This window comes from Zingiber officinale, chromosome 1A (genome assembly GCF_018446385.1).
Source record: "Zingiber officinale cultivar Zhangliang chromosome 1A, Zo_v1.1, whole genome shotgun sequence".
NCBI lineage: Eukaryota > Viridiplantae > Streptophyta > Magnoliopsida > Zingiberales > Zingiberaceae > Zingiber > Zingiber officinale.
In genome coordinates, this window is record NC_055987.1 from 173635646 (window position 1) to 173657309 (window position 21664).

The window sequence follows — 21664 nt, forward strand, 5'->3', positions numbered from 1 at the left end:
GGTTGTAAGTCCAAGAACATCTTGGTAAGTTGCTTCTCACCTGCGGTAGGAGTAGTTTCAGATCTTGTTTTCCTTGAATTCGAAGTATGTTGTAAGATTTTCTTTTAGTCTTTAGCTTTCTGTCGTGTACCTCAAAGAAAGGAAATAGGGTTTGTTGTTTAGCTTGTGGTTGTTTGCTTCAGACCTTGTTTCCTCTTGTTACTTCTTGTTTCCGAATCATACCATGAAAGTGATTGATTTGGATTTGCTGCCGTGAGTTTTAAGTAGAGAACATGAAAATTCGAAGTTCTGCCGTGAGTTTCAAGGGAATAGAGAAAGGAGAATTTGTATAGGTTAGGCATGTAATTTAGATCCTTCTGCCTTATGATTGCATTTCAGATTTAGACGTTTTCTTTATTTCTGATTAGTTTATATTCGGCCTTCCGGTTTTGGGTTGTGGCTAACAATGAGCATGAGATAGGTTGGATTTTAAGCATGTGTGTTGTTTTCGTGGATTACTGCTGTTAACAGAATTGATCTCCATGCTTGTAACATCTAGTATTAGTGTTTCTTTCTTGCTATCATGTGTAGGAATAGGTTTCTAATTGGAAATAAGCATTATGTAGGTTTTAAATTCCAGCAGGTTCAATGTTGTTTGTGCTACGTATTGGATATGAGTGAATTGTTTAGTTAGGTATATGGTTTGGATTTCTTCAGGCTTTGTAGTAGAAATTCGGAACCTTTTTGATGTAGATCTTCTTGTTTGGGATCTTAATGGGCATGACCAGTTTATATGGAGTTTTATAGTTTTCTTTGGACAGAACTGAAGAAAATGGAGAAATGCATGTAATGAGTAGTTGTGGTCCATTATTTCCTTAGGATAATTTCAATGTTGATGCATAGTTTGAAGTTCTAAAAATGATACATTGCTTACTTATGATAAATTGACAGTTTAGACGAGATGTATGATATGGTTAAATTTACAGTTATGGACAGCCTTAGTTTGTATTTAGTTAGATCTTCCAGCAGTTTATTTAGACTTGCTGATTTTGGTTTCTTTTGCAATTAACCGGACATGAACAGCCTAGTCTTAGGAGAATTCGGCCGAAAGTTGTTTTAGCTTGAATGTAACATCTAGATTTTTATTAAGTAAAGCAGTGCAGATTTTTATTAAGAAGAGCAGTGCAGATTTTTATTAAGTAGAGCAGTGCAGATTTTTATTAAGTACAACAGTGCAGAATTTTGATTAAGCTTATAGTGCAGAATTTTGATTAAGCTTATAGTGCTGAATTTTGATTAAGTTTGTAGGCAGATTTAATTAAGCTTGTATGCAGATTTAGTTTTAGTGCAGTTTCAATAAGCATTTCAGTACAGTTCTATTAAGTATTTCCATGCAATTCTATTAAGCATTTCAGTGCAGAGTTAATAAGCATTTTAGTGCAGTTTTGTATGAGACATCTTTTTAATAGAGGTATTAACAAGTATAAGCAAGATAAATAAAAGAAAGAAAAAGGCCAAGGCCTTAAGTAGATCCCAAAGTCAAGACTTTAGGGATTTTGGCACACGAGGTGCTTGTTAAAATGTCAGGACATTTAAAGAAGAAGTAATAAAAAATAACAAATATTTTATTTTTAAGAGGCTAGTACCCGACTTCCGAGGTTGTCGTTAAATAAATTCAAGTGACCAATTCTGAGGTCTTGGCCCTGGTAAGACCGAGGTCTTTACCCTCGTATGACTGGTGGCTCGCTACCCCAGTTTCTATTAGGGAGCGTGCTTTGGTACTAAGCCTGGGCCCAAGAGAAGTTGATTATTATTTTGAAGTATTAAAGTATAAGTTTTAAACAAGTGAAATAAAAGAATAAGTTTAGAACAAATGAAATAAGTTTCACTTTGCTTTAAAATCAGCAAGTTTAGTTCTTTATGCTAGCATGATTGTATAGATTTGCTTTACATGTTTAGCTTTTCAGTATGTTCTTTTACTAGTAGATGAACATGAGTAGTTTTCCTTTTGAGCATTCAGTTTTTTAGATTTTAGTATATTCACATGCATATTCGATTTTTGTGAGTTAGATAGCGCTTACTAAGCAATTTTACTTATAATTTGCATTTCCTCTTACTACAGATAAAGGAAGGCGACAAGGAGGTGCGGATGGTGTGTGATGCCAGGACTATGGGAGAGACTTGGGATATTATTGAGTTTCTGTGTTTTAGTGGATAAGATTTATTGAGATTGTAAACATTTGAGATTGTATTTTATACTCCATGTCATTCGAGTTTATTCTTGTTTTAAATTGCATGTTAAGATGAGTTCTGTTTAGTAAGTAGGTATATTTTAGTGTTTGACACTTATTTAATTGCGTGGGTGTTTGATATATGTTCTAGCCACCTGTGGCTGATGTATACTATATATGTATCTCAGTTTATCGTCATCGGTACAGGGGAGATGTTGCCAAAATTTTTCAGTAGAGACTCCTCGTGGTTTCGATCATACCGATTAAGTAGAGTTAGTAGTTAAGTAGCGTCCACCTCTAGAGAGTAGTAGTAGGGAGGTGTGGTTGTTACACCACAAGGAAGAACAGCTGAGGTCGACGGAGCGGAGGAGTCCCAGTCGAGCGGCTACCCTGCTTGGCCAAATAGCGGGATCATTGTCGTATCTCTCAATATCGTTCTAGGAGATAGTGTCGCTGACACAGGGCATGGTCAATGGGCAGATCGCACGATGGAAACTTCTATTGTCTTGTCAGGGATATGCATGCCCTGTTAAGGTATGAGGTCAGAAATACTTTCCTGACATATCCTTTCATAGGATAAATTAGAGAATGTGCCCACGATCAGTTGAAGAATGTGCCCACGTCTCGAGAGAAGTGTGCACATCGCACACCAGGGTACTATATAAAGGGGGTCCATACACCGACAGAGGTATGCTTTATTCGCGGTTTGCGCTTGTGCTACTGTTGTTCCGTCTTCTTCTTATTGCCGGTGAGTGACTTGAACATCGGAGGGCCAACGCCGGGGACTCTTTCCTTGGTTTAGCACTGATGTTTCTTGTACTTGCAGATCAGAGCACGGTTTACATCCAGTCAACGCAGCAACCACATCCCCAACTTTTCGTCCCCATGATTTTTGGATAGGATCATATTAGCGCCATCTGCAGGTTAAGAAAGACCCTTCCTAAGGCACTGTTGGTCATCACGATGATCAGATGTGATAGGAAGTATGGACAGAGTCTCTGAGTGGCGAGTACTAGCGCGTAAGCTAATTTTTCAAGACTGGTGTAGCGGGACTCTGCATCTTTTAATATATGACTTAGGAAATATACAAGTTGTTGCTCGTGACTATTTTGTCTTACCAACGCCGAGCCAACCGCATACTCGATGGATGATACGTAAATCGATAGCGGCTCGCCGACGATGGGTTTGGCCAATACAGGCAAGGAGGTCAGGTACTTTTTGAGCTCTTCTAGCACCTTGTCGCATTCCATCTCCCATTGAAACTTAGTTGCTCGATGCAAGATTTTGAAGAACAGGTGACTCTGATTGGACGACTTGGAGATGAATCTGGATAGTGCAGTGATCTGTCCAGTCAACCATTGAGCCTCCTTCAAGTTGCAGGGTAGGGGCATGTCTTGTAGCGCCTTCATCTTGCTCGAATTCACCTCGATTCCCTGTTTGGTGATTGTGTATCCGAGGAAGTGACCACTCTTTGCTCCGAACAAATATTTGTTTAGATTCAGCTTTATTCCATATGCCCTCAGTGTTCTGCAAGTTTCTTCGATGTCTGCATAAAGGTTAGAAACTCGAAGGGATTTTATTAATATGTCATTGACATATACCTCCATGTTACGGCTGATCTACCGTCGGAAAACCTTGTTCATCAGCCTTTGGTAAGTGGCGCCAACATTCTACAATCTGAATGACATGATGTTGTAGTAGTAAGTTCCGTCGGCAATGATGAAGCTGACCTTCTCTTGATCCTCCCGAGCGAGCGACATTTGGTGGTAACCTTGATATACGTCGAGCATGCAGATCTGCTCATAACCCGTCGTGGAGTCCACCATTTGATCTATCCTGGGCAAGGGATAAAAGTCCTTCAGTTAAGCCTTATTTAGATCACGAAAGTCAATGCAGACTCGTCATTTGTTACCCGGCTTAGAGACCAACATGATGTTAGTGAGCTAGCTCAGAAACTGCACCTCGCGGATGTGACCGGCTTCCAGCAGTTTTTCTATCTCCGCTCGGATGATCTAGTTCTTCTCCGTACTGAAGTCCCTCTTCCGCTGCTTCACCGGGCGAGCGTTTGGTCGGACGTGAAGCTCGTGCTGAGCTACACTTGACAAGATGCCTGGGAGCTCGTGGGTCGACTAGGCGAACACATTGTGATTTCTCCTAAGATAGGTGACCAGCTCTACCTTCTTCTCCTCTATCAGGTCGGCGATAATGAAGGTGGTGGCCTCCGATCGACTTGGATGAATCTGGACTTTCTCCTTTTTCTCGTAGACCAGCACGGGAGGTTCTTCCCTGATGGGGTTCACTTCCAAGCGCTGGGTCTTCCGTGCGACTCTTGCTTTAGACTTGACCATCTCGACGTAGCATCTTCAAGCGACCAACTGGTTGCCTTTAACTTCGCCCACTTCGCTGTCCACCGGAAACTTGATTTTCTGACAGAAAGTGGACACCACAGCTCAAAACTCGTGAAGGGTCGGTCGACCCAATATAATATTGTAGGCCGACGGCGCATCCACCACAACGAAGTTTGTGGTTCTTGTCTTCTTCAGCGACTCATCTCCAAGCGATATGGTCAACCAAGCTTGGTCAATCGACAATAGTTCATTGCTTGTGAACTCGTATAGCGGGGTCATCATGAGCTGCAATTGCTCCGGTCAATTTACAGCTGGTTGAACACCTTCTTGAATGTAATATTCACCGAGTTTCCTATATCAACAAAGGTTTGGTGAACAGTATAATTATCAATTACCGTTCAGATGATCAAGGCATCATCATGAGGGATCTTCACTCCTTCTACATCTCGGGGGTCGAAGTTGATCTCAAGTCCCTCAACATTCTCTTTGCTGCATCCAATTGCATGTATTTCTAGTTGCCGAGCGTGCGACTTCCTCGCCCGGCTTGAGTCACCGCCAGTCGACCCCATCGACGATCATTCCAATCTCTCCCCGAGTAGCATTGTTCTGATTCTCTTCTTCTCGAGCCGAGGGTCGGCTCTGTTCAACGGAAGCTCGGGCGAGACTTGTGTTGTTTCTTCTTTGGCTCTGATGATGGTATGGTTTAGCTATCGTTCTTTTTTCATCCTTTCGCCCGGCTGATCGGCACATATGGCGTCGATCGAGAGATAGTGATCAACGGTGATATCCCCATAGAGCCGGTCTGCTCGTGATTGGTGTTAGGTCGTAGCAGTCATGTGTATTGTGTGTTGCTAAATAGTGGAAAGAGCATAACAGTGTCGTCTATGATTTTCCTTTTGCATCTTTTAGGCGTCCGACTGTCACATGTTGCATGACATGTGTCTTGTGCTCCTGGTGTTGCTATGCTCCTCCCGCTCGGGGCCCCTTGGGTGGTTGATGGCTGCTCAGTGGTCGCCGCTCAGACGCTACTGCGGGCTCAGTAGGCGTCTTCTTTCTTTTTGCCGCTTGAGCTTCTTCCACGCTTATGTACTCCGTGACCCTCCTGAGCAGGTGGTCGAAGTCCTTTGGTGGCTTCCGGATGAGTGAACGGGAGAACTCTCTTTTGGCGCTCACCCATATTTCAGAGGAGACCGATGGAATATCCATAATCACCTAATTGAAGTGCTTGATGTAGACCCTCAATGCCTCATTGGGTGCCTGCTTCAAAGCAAACAAATTGACGTTTGTCTTTTGGTAGTGGCGGCTGCTGGCGAAGTGATATAAGAATGTCGCTTGAAAGTATAAAACTATGGATTGATCCGCTTGGCAATATGCTAAATCAGTGTTGCGCCGATCCGGAGAGGGTCGTGAGGATAACCCGACACTTCACCCTATCGGTATACTGATGAAATATGGTCGTGTTATCAAACTCCAAATGGTCGTCCAAATCGGTCATTCTATTGTACTCCTTATCGTCAGTGAGGTATAGTGCTTTGGCAGATGGTCGTCCAAGATCCCTCGAGAGAACTATTGATTGATCCTCTTGGGTGAATCATCATTCCTTGGCGCTTTCCCTTTTCGTGCGTCCCGAACGGGTGCGTCGTCCGAGGAGGATCCTTGGTCTTTGTCCGTTCGGTACTATTCCTCTGTTGGAGTGTGAAATAGTGTCTGATGAAAGGGGATTGACGCATTGGGTGCATCTCCATACGTGTGGTCGGGTTCTTACTCTATCCCCGAACGGGAACATAATCGGCTCGATCTCCATATCCAGCTTGATGACTCGCTGCTGAGGCCGCGAGTTCTTGTACCTGCCACTCGACCAGCGCCTGTTGCTATTGTTCCTCCACCATTTTTGCCGCTCAAGCTTGTATCAGTATATCCAACTCATCCTTTGTCAAAGTTATCATAGTGAGTCGTTTAGCATCCTCCATCTTCGTGTTTCGGATGCAGACTACGTTCCCACAGACGATGTCAATATGATCCTATTCGAAAATCGTGGATACGGAAAGCTGGTGAATGTGCTTGCCGAGTTAACTAGATGTAGATCATGCTTCGATCTGCAAGCACAAGAAACATCAGTGCTGAGCCAAGGGAAGAGTCCCCAACGCTGACCCTCCATTGTTCAAGTCAGTTATCGGCAACAAGATGAAGACATAACAACAATAGCATAAGCGTAAATAGAGAATAATGCATAGCTCTATCGGTGTATGGACGCCCTTTATATAATGCCCTAGTGCGTGACGTGCAAACTTTTCTCGAGATGTGGGCACGTTCTCCAACTGGTCATAGGCATGTTCTCTAATCTCTAATTTGTTCTATGAAAGGATATGTTAGAAAAGTACCTCTGACGTCATACCTTAACAGGACATGCATATATCCCTGACAAGACAATAGAAGCTTTCGTCGCACGATCCGCCTGTTAACCATGCCCCGTGTCAGCGACACTGTCTCCTGAAAAGATATTGAGAGATACAACAATGATCCCGCTATTTGGCTAAGTAGGGTAGTCGCTCGGTTATGACTCCTCCGCTCGGTCGACCTCAACATGATTCGAGCTGAAAAAGGGAAGAAAAGTCAGTTAGATTCAAAGACGATGAGAAGAAAGAGCATACCTAAGCTGGACTGCAGTCGTGTCACGCCCCAGAGGAGTCCCCGTCCGAGAAAATTTCGGGAGCATCTCCCCTGTACGGTGGACAATCTGAAACTTTTCTACAAGCACTAAATACCTCAGCCACATGCGGCTGGAATAATAACAACAAAATAAACCATCACCACGCAGTTTATATAAGTAAACAGAAAGATAATACCCTGACTCGAAATCAACCGTACTCCACTACACTCGTAAAGCTCAAATCCAACGAACTCACCTCTTCTGCCGTCCAGACAGGCATGTAGTAGAATAAAACCAACTCATACCAAAACCATCAACGATAAGAATCCATACACAATCCATAAGTAAAACCAACACAAGACTAAGTCCAAAACATAGTCAAATAAGAAACAAAACAAAGCCAAAAGACAACTACAGCTGGTGGTCTACAGGGGACTAGCAACTGGAACTCTCTCCTGAGTCCTAACAGCATCATCCTGAAATATAACAACAGTGGAGGCGGGGTGAGTCCAACACTCAGCAGGTACAATTGATATACAAAGTAAAGAAATAACACCTAGCACTAATCATGCGTACAGTCTCCTGATAAGAAAGATAAAAATGCATCTGAAGTAAACAAGAGAATACTGTACTAACCAGGTCCTGAGTATAAGGTCAAACAGTCCGAGTGGTATAGGAATCCTGTATGCATGTCAAACATAGGTATCCAAACAATATGCAGCATATAAATGCAGCAACCACAAACACAAGCAATAAATGCATCATGCATATGATGCCAATGATGCGTCCTGGTCACCCCTGACGCCAGTCGATCATCTCATACAAAAGTGAGGCCGAGTGGGTAGGGCTGTGACAACCGTGCACTCTGTCATCACTACTCCTGATGAGTGACCGAGTGGACGGGATGCTATCGGAGTACATCTATCCTCCTACCCCAAATCATAGATGGGGGAGCGCATTGCTCTCATCTCCCGGTACTCAAAGACGGGGAGGAATCCCTGCCGGATAACACGTTGTGTCACACTACCCATGAGCGGACCAACGGTGCCTAACAGAGTCCCTGCTGCAACACACTCAGCCTGAATCGACCACTAACCCATGAGTGGTGGTGTGTGCAGATCCATGTAACTGGCGATGTGCTCAACAATAATGGAGCGGACTATCGCACAGCATGCAATCATGCAAATGGTGCATGGTACTAACCATAAGAATATCCTGACCTAATCCACATATATATAAAAATGCATCATAGGTCAACGAATCCAAATCAATCCAAAGGTATACAGAAGGTATAAAACCTAGGTCCTGAACATGGTAAAGCATGGTATATCACTACCCCTATAAGCATGTATAAACAGGTAAAATATACATGAGATGCAAACCAGTCAATCAATCAAGCATGTACCAAGATTTGGGTAGTGATTAACCGAAACAGATAAGAAACACAATTAATGCAACATGTTAATTTAATTACTAAGCATATCAAATGACATAAGTCAAAAGTACCCGCCTCCAATAAGAAAAGTCCAATCTGGTCCGAACACGACGTCGAGATACTCGTCTCGCGTCAAGGTCCTGTAATACCAATACACAGATATTTTATTTAGCTAAAAATTTAAATGAATTGCTAAATAAAATTCCCAACACAACTTAGGACAAAACCCTAAGTCATAATCATTACCCTACCTAATTAAACACATAAAATTTAGTTACTCAACCTGTATCAAATAACTAAATCAAACTCTTAACTCAATTAAGAAAACCCTAATTATTAATCAACCTACTACAGCATGCATAATCATCTAAAATAATCAAATCCAGTCATGATCTACATCCAAGATCAAAACCTACATTAAACTAATCAATCACACTAATCATGTATCAACTAGTGATATACTAACCATCTAGAAATCCATATCATCTCCAATTCAACACATATCTAATTCATCAATAATACAAACCAACTACCTTACTTCTTACCTTAATCCACGGCCCAAAAAGGTTGCTGCCGGAAAGGAAACGCTGCCGGAATCTACTTCTTGGCTCTTATCGAAAAATGTTGTCCACCAAACCAAATATCCCTAAGTTAGCAGCAAATCCTAGATCAATCACAACAATCAAATTTAGTTACGATTTACCCTAATCAACAATAACATAAACATAATCCACAATCCAACTCATACTAGAAACAAACTACACTGTTCGGATCAAGAACAGAATATCCAAAACCAACAATAACCTGATTCAAGAACAAAATATACTCATCTTACCTCAACCTCTCAGTCGTTCTTGCTACTGAAATCAAAGAGAGTAGCTAGATGGAGTTGCTGTCCAACACCAAGAACAATCCCCACAGCCAGTTCTACTTCATATCTAAATCCAAATTTATCATCACAATAGTCCAAACAAATAGAATCTACAGCAAGGATACAATTCTCTAATCCTTACCTCACTACCTAGCCTCTGTTGGTGCTGGAACAGGATGCTGCATGATGGGGTTGCTGCCGGAATAAAAAACACCCCACATTACACAAAACCTCACCAATCCGTGACCTCCAAGATCAAGTAGGGCACGTGGCTGAAGGCTAGGGCAGAGGCAAGGGATCGGCGGTGTCACAAGGCGTGCTGGATCAATTTTTGGCAGTCGGCGACAGTGCTAGGGCATGGCGTGATCTCTGCGCATCGACATCCAATGGCCGCTGATCGTCGCGACGGGGTCGAGAGCAAGGGTGTCCGGCGGTGGCTCGTCGGACCAAAGGAGGGGAGAGGAAAGGTGGCTCTCGTCGCCGGCGGGAGAGGGGGTCAGCGTCGCGGGCAGAAGGCCGGCGCTAGGGCACAAGCGACAACGATCGGCGCTGGAGTTTGAAAGTGCAGCGTCGACAGAGAAGGGCTTCGGCAGTGGTGAGAAATGGCTGTCGAGGGAGGAAAGAAGAAGAAATGGTGAAGAGGAGGAGAAGGCACCGGTTAGAGTAGGGATTCGGGAGAAGAAGACTCGGCGTCGACGCATGGATTTGGCGGAGGGAGAAAGAAATAAGAAAAAAGAAAAGAAAATGTATTTATAAATAAACATTTTCTCACTTAAATGGGTAGCCTAAACAGGCTTTCCCGGGGCTCCATTTTTATCCCCGTTAACTTGTCCATACGAGCTCCGAAAATTTCCCGAAAAATTTTCAAAAATTCCGGAAGATTCCCTTATTAATATTCGCCTATTTTCGGTATTTTACAAGTCGTGTTCGGATTGAGCTCAGGCCGAACACATACAGGATACCCTCCAACAGCAGTCGGTGGATGTGATAATTCTGACTGGCTAAACTAGACGCTGCTTGGAGATAGTCCGATCAGCTTCAGTGTCTCCCTAGCGATGGAGGTGTCATCACTTTTATCTGCCAACTGGTCGAGAAGTCGGGCCGCTTGAGAAAATGAACAAAGAAATAGTATTCCCTTCAATACTTATTGGAGGATTACATTTTGTCAAAAAGGATTGAGCCCACTCGGGCTTGAAATAAGAAGTTCCCCGGCTCAGACAATTTAGGGTAATAGAAGTAATGAAAGACCTGGGGTGTCAAGAGAATGTTGTGTAGGCAGAACAAAACTACTACCCCACACAATAATCTAAAGGAGTTCCGCACTAATTGATGTAGGAAGATGTGGAAATATTTACATACAACGAAAAAGAATGAATGAATAGGAAACCGAAGACCGACATAAAACTGATCCTTAAAGAAGGTTAAGTAGTCGGCTGGCGGTTCGTGTGGCCGGTCGTAAGCAGAGGGAATGACAATTTGATAATTGGACGGAAAATGGTATGTGGATTTAAGCTAGTCTATCTCCTTTCCATTAAACCTGGACTTGGTGGAAGTATATCAGAGTCCGAGATCGGGCACAGGAGGTTGTGAAGAACTAGCAATCGAAAATAAAGAAATCGAGAAGACATAACAACAAAGGGAAGAAAGAAGAACTTTATTGAGAAAGATCGCTAGTAAAGATGAGAAGGAGAAGCACCACTTAGCGTACTCGAAGACGAAAATGCAAAGAATGAAGACGACGGCGAAGCAAAGTAAGGTTTATAAACCTTGCAGTCGTTCGCCTCGAGCCGTCCAATCAAGGGTTGCGAAAAACCAGTATAAGATCCAACCGTAGAATTTGAAAAGACATCTATCACATCACCAGCGGATATCCTTCTGTCATGTCAAATGTGCAATGACAAAAGTTAAGACACGTGACAGTTAGCAACGGGAGAGCATTAATGAGACTTAATAAAAAGACATGACCATGTGCTCAACCATAATGATTACAAGTGACTATTATTTCACAATAATTATAACTTAATTTCCTTAAGGAATCTTCAAGTCATTCCTCCTACGAATAACATCCTTTAAGACTCTACTATCTGTCACAGGTCTTTTCTAACTCTGTAGGATATAACTAAATTATATGTTTAGTTGTAATTTCACATTTTCTGGTTCGATACCTAGGTTTGTTATCTGCTGGGACATTGACATTAATACAAGTCCCATCTAATGCTCCCAAACAACCCTACACTCAAAGAAGTATCACAAAATCAAATTATTTTATTATGTACATCAAATTGATTTAAAAAATAAATTTATAGAAATTATATACTTATACTTTAAATCATTTCCACCTCTCATCCGTGTAATTTTATGGGATTGATTCTTGCTTCCTAAGCAAAATATTATGTAACCGTAGAATAGAGTTCAAAACTAAATGAAATTACATACTAATTGTCTCACCAGATCTAACTGTTTGCCGTTTTAGGACCCTATTCTTCACATTATATGCAATAATGTGAAGAAAATATATTACAAACTCACTAATTGATATATTTATATTTCTTTTCAATTTTCTATGAGTCGTTAGCAAATAACAAAGTTTGTATAAAGACCTTCTATCCCTCCTACAGTTATCAACACATTGTCGATCACTATGAAACCCATATCATTTAAGTTTATAGACATAATATTATATCTAGACAATGCCTGATAAACATATAATATGCTCCTCCTCAATCTAGCACTCCTCTTAATAGCTAAGATAACTGTCAATGATAAAAGCATAAATAACTTGATTTCCATTATTTTCATGCGCATAATGAGTGTCGAAATCATCTTCATTTCCTACCTTACTGCTAATCAAGCCATATCAGTCTATAATGTAAATAGGGCAATAAACCAAATATTAATTTAGCAAGGTGGAAAATCTCAAATTCTAATAAAATTGGAAAACTAATAATACTGAATAGAAACTTACAAATTCTATTTCAAACAAGAATTCTGTCTACAACTTGGACTTATAATAGGACATTAATAGGGTACATATTAACAGGGTTGAAGATCATACATTTTTCAAGAAAGTGAGTGAGGATTGTTCGCGAGTGGGATGCCTTCTGAGGGGTGAAAGCGGCTGGGGTTCTTCACAAGTGGAGTGGCCCTCATGAGAGTGGGAAACACCCACAATTGCTGCAAGAGGGAGGATCACTGCTAGGGTTCTTTGCGAGGGGGGAAAGATGCTAGAGTTCTTCGCGAGAGGGAAAGTTGATAGGGTTCTTCGTGAGTGGAGAAGCCCTCGCGAGAGCGAGGAACACCCTGAGATTGCCGTGAGATCACTGCAAGAGGGAGGATCGCCGTGAGATCACTATGAGAAGGAGGATCGCTGCGAGGAGAAATGCCGCGTGCATGTGCTAGGGTTTTCCGTGAGTTGGGAACCATTTCAAGTTTGATTATATCTGAGGGACAGATTGAGATTTGATAAATCTGCAGGGTAATTTCTGCTAAAATTTTTTTTCATAGTTTTTTGATTCTGGATTGCATGTCCAAATTGTTGATGTGTGAGGCATGTTTCATGACTCAGGAATTACCGATTAACTAAATCAAGGGTTTTATCGACAATCGTAAATAGATAACTAAGATTATCAATAATAATCCTGAACCAACACACCTAGAATTATGGTTAAGCCATTTGAGCTTCCAGACTAGGTTAATTGGTTTATTTAATCTGTTCGACAAAATGATTAACCAGGCTAGGTACCATCGAGCCTGGGTGACCAATCCGACCCCACAGAAGTTTCCCATCGGCTACCAGAGTAAATCGGGAAGTGCTCGCAGCGGACAACCCAGGAGCCCAACATCCTTTAGTTGCGTGTCCCATTTGGAGAAAAAATTTCCTACAAATTCACTATAATTGAGGTTTGAACTGTGGATGTCTGGATGACAACCTAGATACCATTCTAGCAAAAGGCGAATACGCTCGCCCCCAGTACCCCCGCCAATCCGCCTCAGGACCAACCCGGAAGAGATAAATCACAAACGACTATACGCTAATCACTCGACCGATCCGGGGGATGACAACTTAGGGGGCGTTTGGTTTAGGGTAATAGGAGTGGGGAATGGGAATGGGAATCATTGATTCCCATTGTTAATGTTTGGATTATAGGAATAGGAATACAAATAAGGGAATGAATCCTTGAAATTGGGTAATGACTCATTCCCATGTGCCTCCCCTTCAATGAGTCATTACCCTATTTTCATCAATCAAAATATTCCCTTATTCCAAAAATACCCTTGACTTAAAACTAAAATTTTTTCCATTAATATCAAATATCAAAATATATTTATTTATTTTTTCTTTCATATCACTTATCTCTCCTTATTCTCTCTCATTATATTTTCTCTCTCATCATAGTTTCTCTCTCATCATTTTATCACACACTTTCCCTCTCCTTAATCTCTCCTATCACACTCTTTTTCCTCTTTTTTTCTCATTACACTTTATCTCTCCTCAATCTCTTCCATCGCACTCTCTTCCTTCTTTTGTTCCTCATCACACTTTCTCTCTCATCACACTTTCTCTCTCCTCAATCTCTCCCATCACTCTTTTTTCTCATCACATTTTCTCTCTCATCATATTTCTCTCTCCTCAATCTCTTTTATCACACTTCCTCCTTTTTTCCTCAACACACTTTCTCTCTCATTACACTTTCTCTCTCATCATACTTTATCTCTCCTCAATCTCTCTTATCACACTTCCTCCTTTTTTTCTCATCACACTTTCTCTCTCATCATACTTTATCTCTCCTCAATCTCTCTTATTACACTTCCTCCTTTTTTCCTCAACACACTTTCTCTCTCATCACACTTTCTCTCTCATTATACTTTCTCTCTCCTCAATCTCTCTTATCACACTTATTCTTTTTTTCCTCAACACACTTTCTCTCTCATCATACTTTCTCTCTCCTCAATCTCTCCCATCATATTCACTGTTCTCTTTTTCTCTCACCATACTTTCTTTCTCCTCAATCTCTCTCATCACACTCTCTCTCATTTTTTCTCACTATATTTTCTCTCTCTTCATCCTCTCCTATCATACTTTCTCTCACATCATATTTTCTCTCATCATGCTCTCTCCAATCACACTCTCTTTTTTCATTTCCTCTCATCACACTTTCTCTCTCTTCATTCTTTCTTATCACACTTTCTTTCTCATAATACTTTCTCTCTCATCATTCTCTTTCATCATATTTTTCTCTCACATTTATCTTTCTCACACATCTAATTTTTTCTCTTATTTTCCTTTAAAGGTAAAAAAGTAAACTTTGATTTATTCCGATAGAAGATATACAACTAATCAAACATTGCTTTTAAGAGTGATATCCATGCTCATACCCATTCCCATTCCACAATATAATGATTCTCATTCCGATTTCTATTCCTAGGAAAGAACCAAACGCCCCCTTAGATACCATGCACCATAACCTCGGGGAGCCATTTAATCCGTTCGACAGAAAAAGATATCGGTTGCTGAAACTTCAGTGGTTAATTAACTTTCCCCTAGTCTCTTGCGCGGAAAGTTTCCCTCCGTCTCTGGTCGTCGTCGTCGGAGAAGTACAGCGTGAGCGAGGTAGGCGCGCAGGGCACCTCAGATAATCCCCGATTTCTTCTCTCCGTCTTTCGTCGGGCTCGCGAGGCCGAGACCGCGATGTCGGCATGTCAGACACCGCGAGGTCGCGACCTCGCCTCGAGGCCGAGACCTTGGCCGCGACGCGCGACGTGGCCCTGCTGCGCGGCAGGGATGGCCGCGGGCAATGCCATGGCCGCGCGATGCGGCCCTGCCGCCCTGCAGGGATGGCCGCGGGCAATGCTATGGCGGCGCGACGCGGCCCTGCCGCCCTGCAGGGATGACCGCGGTCAGGGATCTGCCTCTTTTTTCTTGTCCAATTTTTTCCCCATTTTTTTCTTCTGCATTTTTTACATGGCGCCCGTTCTTGTTGATTATACTGATAGAGATTATAATTGTTTCTTGATCGGCCCGAGGTCACGAGGTAGAGAGGCCGCCAGTGAGTTGTGACCTCGCCACGAGGCCCAGGGGTCGGGCAATGGCTGGAGGAAGCCCATTTTTTGCTTTTTTTAAAATACTTTTTCCTATCTAATTATTCCTTTGACCTTGTTATTTCACATCTCATGAGTAATGTATTAATCAATAAAATGCAATTTAATCAAATTGGAACAATCAAATTTGAAACTTAAATATGTCTCAACTTATCCTATGCAATGATCTCAACATGCATCATAAAAATGCAACAAGTTGTATCTGACTCTTTAATGTGTCAACAAATATCAATTTAATCAAAGAGGTTCTGATATATGTATTATGTTTGAATTCTATAATTCTTCATCATTCATTGTAGACATAAAAGAATTAACAAATCATTTTTCTTTGCACATGGACTTATCCTGATGTGCTAACTAAATAAGGTTGACTTATTCACTCTTAAAAACTTGTTGGCATTTCATAAAAATAAGAATGAGTTTTAGAGATTGCTTTAAACAATATAGTGATTTATTCGCCTTGCTCACCAAGTTCTCCCCTTTAGTAATAAACATTGAAGGCCTCCTTCATTGATTCAAATGGAGAGGATAAAGAGTTAAAGATGGAAATGGTTTACTTAGCATAGATAAATGTATGATGTGACTTCAAAAAGTGGTAATGGAAGACCTTATATAGACAAGAATAATTAATAGACACCCTTATGAAGTGTGATGCGGTGGTAAAAACTTTGAGAGGAACAATAAGAGAATCAAAGGTCAAATCTCAAATATGATGAATATTTTAGAGGTCAACTTCTGAGTGTGCATAAGTTGTGCTGCGAAGTTATCTAGTAGGTGAATCAGGAAAGAATGTCTACCTCTAGAAATAGTAGGACGAAGCATAGACATTTAGATTACCCAAAAAAAGGCGCATATGAAAATTCACGAGGATAACTTATCTCACACTGAAGATACCTAATTGAAAAAGTAGGCACAATTGAATATTCATGCAGGAAGAGAATGTTTGAATCATTGCAGTAGATGCACTTCACTAGCATAGTTGAAGAGGCATAATTTTTAAATTTTCTTTGTCCCTATGTGGATAGATCAAACCAAACAAAATAGATCAAAGACTCTTTTCAATAACAACTTATTCCTTTTGTGGAAGTAACATTGTAAATTTTGTATAACCTCTACTTTGTCCCTACAACTAGTGCTCTTCGTTGTAGTGTGAAAGTGCTAGAGTCACAGAAGGAAGTTTGTGACCTAATAGTGATCAATGATAGTGGTGGAAAGAGGGAGGGGGGAGAGAGAGAGTATTGCGTCTTCTAATCATTTATCATTTTTTATGATGATCTTACTTGTTAGGATCAAACAACTAACTAGAGGGGTGAATGGAGATTTTGCAACATGCAAGTGTAGTTTTATTTACTCTTCTCTTGATAGGGGAGAGAGAGAGTATTGCGTCTTCTAATCATTTATCACTTTTTATGATGATCTTACTTGTTAGGATCAAACAACTAATTAGAGGGATGAATAGAGATTTTGCAACATGAAAGTGTAGTTTTATTTACTCTTCTCTTGATAGTAAGGTCATAAAAAATAAAAAAATATAGCAATGGAAATGAAAACATAGACAATCTCACTTACCAAAATCGCTAGCACATTTGTTTAACATGATTTAGCAACTCCCAAACTCGTCCACGACTTATGATCTATCAATTGAATGATTGATCACTCTCAAAAAAGCACTGCTAAATTTCTCATTCTTAGTCAACTACCAGAAGTGGAAAACTCTTACAAGCCCAAGGGATTATAAAGGAATCACAAGAGAAAAGCATTGAGAAATACAAAGCTTTTAATAAAAGTTTAACCAGTCTATTTTGTTAATCTTGAAGCCACCCGAAGCCCTTTTTTATAACCTTTGCAATTTCGTTGTAAGTTGTTTGTCACTAAACAATTGATTGGTGTGCGCCATCAGTTTGTTGGTCCCATGTGGGTATGTTAGATTTCTAGAGGGGGAGGGGTGAGTAGTGTGCTTGATAAAACAATGTTAGCAGTGTTGGGAACACTGTTCTAAAACCTTTTTTCACATGCTATGGTCTTAGCAAGGTCATAAAACAATGTTAGCAGCGGAAATCATAAAAGACTGAAACCAACACATACCACAAGACACTTAGTAATATGATTTATAATTGTCCAGAATCACTATGTTCACAATCTATGAACCTTTAGGAGAGACTCTTGAAATCCACTACTTTTCTCTTCTTCGATAAAATATTGAAGGTGGAAAAACCTCTTACATTATCAAGGTTGTAAACAAGAGGAATGTAAAAGGAAATATAGTAAAACAATGATATTTAAAACAAATGAGCATAACACCATAACTTTTATATTTTGTATTAGATGGTCTTGTTTTGACCCTATGAACCTCTCTTTCGAAGTCCTCGTCCATGAAGTGCTTCACTAGCATGAATTTGTCAATGTCACACCCATCAGTTGACTAGTAAAATACTATTTGTCAACCTGATGACCATATCTTTTGCTTGCGACCATTTCTCCTAACTTAATCGTGTGATTACTCCATCCAAGACCATCGGTCAACTAGTCATTAATCTTTGGTCGATTGCCCTGGCTAAGTCCCTAGCTTAAGACAATTTCATGTGATTTCTTGGAGAACTCCTACATTAGTTGACGATAATAAATTTATATAGTTGATTAGACTAGCAGTCTATTGCTCATAAGCTATCAATTAACTATACACCACTTGATACAAACTTTAGTGAGTTTTCTAGTCAATTGTCTTAGTCGACTTGTAATTTTACTCGACCTCATCTAATGGATGAGTTTGCCTAGGTTGAGTTTAGGGGTGTAATCGGGTCGAGCCGAACTCTTGAATGTTTGAGTTTGACTCATTTATAATCGAGCTGAGCTCAAGCTTTATTTAATGAATATATTCATGACTCACGAACTTATTCGAGTTTTTATCGAGCCTAAACGAATTTAAAAATATAAATTATAAATTTAAATATTTATTAAAAACTAAATTATATATTTAGAGAAAATTATAATATTCTTATTAAAATTTATAATTTTATTCTAATAAATAAATTTAATATATTTGTCTATATATTTCATAGGTAGAGTGTAAAATCTATAAATTCAATATCAAAACTATTATTATTTTTATTTAAAAGTTGATTCATGAGCTTAATGAACATGTTCACGAGCTAACGAGCCGAATATTGTGAAGCTTAAGCTTGGTTTGTTTATCTTAACGAGCCTCATTAAACGAGCTCAAACGAGTTTTTATTGAATCGAACTTTGAATAGCTCATGAGCGGCTTGGTTCATTTACACCCCTAATTGAGTTCTAATCTCGCCCAATTACAAGCCCACTCAAACTCACAATAGCCGCCTTACACCAACCTCGCCCCTTAGATACACTATGCCCACTATCTCCTTTCTTGCATCATCCTTCTGTGTACTCTTCTGCCAACCTTCTTGTCCCTTGAATGCATTGAGCTTATTGGCCCTTCCTATGCCGTTTTTCATGCTCGCTTGCCTCTTATTCTTCCTATCACAACCACCTTCGATGCTCCAAGTCCTATGGTCCCTAGGGCGTCCTATGTCACCCTTTCTATTTTTCATATTAATAATCTATTGACTATTTACTAACCATCAATCGATTGTTGTCATCAATTGACTACCCAATCAACTCATCCATGAGTAGAATCATTCTGATTCTATTCACTAGTCCATCAAACCTAGTTTACTGTCCAGTTAACTCAAGGTCGGCTCAAGGTATAGGCCATTAAGGCCTATGCCTAGGTCCCCTATTATATTGGGGCCCACAAATTTTACATATATATACCTATATAAATTAAATATGAATATTAATTTAAAAACATATGAGTATGGATATTAAATATTTAAAATTATAGTTAAAATAAATTTTAGTCGAGATTTATTTTTATCGATAATTTTAATTTTTTACTAGCTAAATTATATTTGGTCAAAAATTTTAAATTTTTTATAGAATAAATTTAGATCATTTTTATTTTTTCACTCGTGTTATTAAATTGATAATTTTAATTTTTTTACTATTAAAATTAGATTTAGTTGGTAATTTTTTTATTAAAATTTAATTAGTAATTTTTAATTTTTTAATGATAAAAATTTAATTTATTAATCAAAATTAAATTTTGTTAATAAATTAAAAATATTTATTGGTTACACTTAATTGATATATATTTATGTTTGATAAAAATATTTTTGAAAGTCAAAAATATATTCAATAATGTAGTATTATTTCTTTCTTAAATTTTATTTTTCTTTCACTTTATTTTAATAATTCACCATCAATATTTTCTAGCTAAATATTTTTGGATAAATAAATTTTATTAATAATTTATCAAAGTTAAAATTGATAAAAAAAATAGTTTAGTTCACGAAGCTCCCGTCAATGAGGGATTCCGAGGAAGAGTCTATTATACGTAATGACTATATCTAGTATATTTCATTTAGGTCACACAATAATTTTATTGTTGCGCTGAGACTTTCCTTCCTCGAAGTTAAAAATGAATGATATTTTTGTTTAAAAAATTATAATTAAAATGTATATTAATAGTATTACAATAAATTGTTACTGTTTCTAAATTAGATAACATAAAATATTTTTTATTTTTAAAATTTTACTAATAATAAAAAAGTGAGGTTTGACATAAGATAAAGTTATCGCTACGTGGCCTAGTTGGTCACTGCTTCTAATTGCATAAATAATCATTGACAATATATGCAAATGCCCTTTTAAATCTTACTAAGAGAATTAAATGTCGCCCCTGGGACATGATTAAGTTGACTAATACGGGTAGATATTGTTACAATTAGGGGTGTTCATTATTCGGGTTATTTGGTTTGGTTAAATGAAATTCGGGTCGGTTGAATGAACTGACCCGAAATGTTAATTGGGTTAATGGTTTGGTTTTGGATTTAACTCCCCATCCGAATAACCCGCCCGAAACCCGAATAAGGAATTAATATATATTTTTAAATTTTTTTTAGTATAATCTTTGGAATCTTTAGAATGTGTAAGTTTTTTTTCTTATATCGAATGAAACTATTTTATCAAATTTGGAGCTTATTTATTTATAAATGTAAATTATTAAGAGTTTATTTATTTGAAGAAGATTGAAAATTTGAAATGAAAAGAAAATTGGTTAATTGGTACTCGAACCGAATAATCCGAATTAGTTTCGGGTAATTCGGTTTGGTTTATAACTAATTCGGTTTGGTTCTTTGTTGGATTTAGAAAATTATAAAATCCGAATAACCCGAACCGAATAACCCAAATAATCCGAACCGAACCAAATGAACACCCCTAGTTACAATGGGCAAGGTGTCGAATCTCGGCAAAGTCAAGAAAAATGCTCTTCCCGCAATGGCCAATTGCAACTTCCGGATTTACATCCTCACAGATGGTCGATCGGTCGTGTTGGGCTGCTAGGGTGGTAAATTCCACCTTTTGCTATAACTAATAAAATTAAATGTTTCTAATAATATTTATTTAAAAAATATTAAATTCTTTTTTCCGCCTAGGGCCTCAAGAATGATTGAGACGGCCCTAAGTTAGCTAATCCACCAATTGACTCGATTTCACATCAATCGACTTCTCTAATCCACAAACTCGAACTTATCATAATTTTGGAAATTTAGTTTTATTGAATGCATGTTTCATTAGTCAACTCCAACACTAATTGACTATTCCATATCAATTGAGTGGTCAAACATCAAACCCTAAATCATTTTAGGGTAATGGCTTCCCAGCCACTAGCCAACTGATGCCATAACCAATTAACTAACAACACTGACTACAACTACTTCTAAAGTCAAGTTCACTTATATTGAGTTCTACCCTTATTCTCATGGATAGGTGACTCAATACTCAATTCACTAGAGTCCTACCTTTTGAAACTTAGATTTGCACTCAACCATCTCCTATCAAGCCATATGTCCCTTTAATAGATTCGAGTCCTCAGCTCCTCCATCTGCCATCTTTCATACCTCTTACCTATGTAGTTGCCCTTATCAAATGTCATCCTTGTTGGCTCAGTGTTCCTTGTCATGTGGTCCC

At 39.2% G+C, this 21664-nt stretch overlaps 1 protein-coding gene across 1 annotated transcript in view; it reads left to right on the forward strand.

Moving 5' to 3' along the window:
• Positions 1-15004: 15004 nt before the first annotated feature.
• LOC122038442 (vacuolar protein-sorting-associated protein 33 homolog) overlaps positions 15005-21664 on the forward strand; it is a 67773-nt gene continuing 61113 nt past the window's right edge. Inside the window, exon 1 of the mRNA XM_042598192.1 lies at positions 15005-15125. The gene's annotated coding sequence lies outside the window, so the exon portion shown is untranslated. The remainder of the gene's footprint in view (positions 15126-21664) is intronic.